The sequence below is a fragment of the Octodon degus genome, unplaced genomic scaffold, assembly GCF_000260255.1.
Source record: "Octodon degus isolate 3935 unplaced genomic scaffold, OctDeg1.0 scaffold00124, whole genome shotgun sequence".
NCBI classification, from domain to species: Eukaryota; Metazoa; Chordata; class Mammalia; order Rodentia; family Octodontidae; genus Octodon; species Octodon degus.
In genome coordinates this window covers 1,670,825-1,671,832 of record NW_004524700.1, presented here as the reverse complement: position 1 = coordinate 1,671,832, position 1,008 = coordinate 1,670,825, and positions in this window count along the sequence as shown.

Sequence of the window (1,008 nt, the reverse complement as noted above, 5' to 3'; positions counted from 1 at the left end):
GGGGACAGAATATGATGGTTACAAAGTCGGAGGACACTTTGGTAGTGGTAATTATGGAAGTGGGGAGAACTATAATGATTTTGGAAATTATGAAACAACAGCAGTCAAATTATAGACCCACAAAGGAGGGGACAGTTATGGTGGAAGAAGCTCTGGCAGTCCTGTGGTGGTGGTTATGGATCTGGTGGTGGAAGTGGTGGATATGGTAGCAGAAGGTTTTAAAAAACAACAGAAAAGGGCTACAGTTCTGAGAGAGAGAGAGAGAGAGAGAGAGAGAGAGAGAGAGAGAGAGAGAGGAGTTATCAGGAGAGCTGCAGGTTACTTTGACATACTTGTTCCAAATGCATTAAAGGAACTGTAAAAATCTGCCACAGAAGGAATGGTGACATAGTCAGAAAAGTTACTATAGCTTCAACGGGAAATCCTCCTGGTTCAGGACCATCATAGCCACAGTTTGCAAAAACTGCAGCTATTGATTAATGCAATATAGTGTCAACTAGATGTTCATTCCTGAGGATTTTTATCTGTTGTAACTTTGTCTTTTTCTTTCTTCTCATTATATCAGGTATATTGCCCTATAAATTGTGATAGTGGTACCAGGAATAAAAAAATTCAGGAATTTTTAACTTAAAGAAATTAAAAAATTTAAGCATTAACTTCTCTCAATAGACCAGCAGAAATTAGTAATATAATTATCCAAGCTATCCTTTAAATGGTTTCTTTCTCTGTCTTTTTAAAAAATGTATTTAGTATGGGGTCTATAGGGTCTCACTATGTAGATTGGACTCATAGTGATCCTCCTGTTTTTAGCCTCGCAAGTGCTGGGATTACAGGCATGTGACACCATGCTCAGTGTTAGTGTCATCTCAGCATGCTCTGGGGGCGGGGCCGGCACAGAACGCTGGAGATTGAACCTCAGTCCCTGCGTCTGCCTAAGCAGGAGCTTTAATCTGCTGAAATATCTGGCTGGCCCCAAGCTATCTTTTATATATACATGAATATATCTTT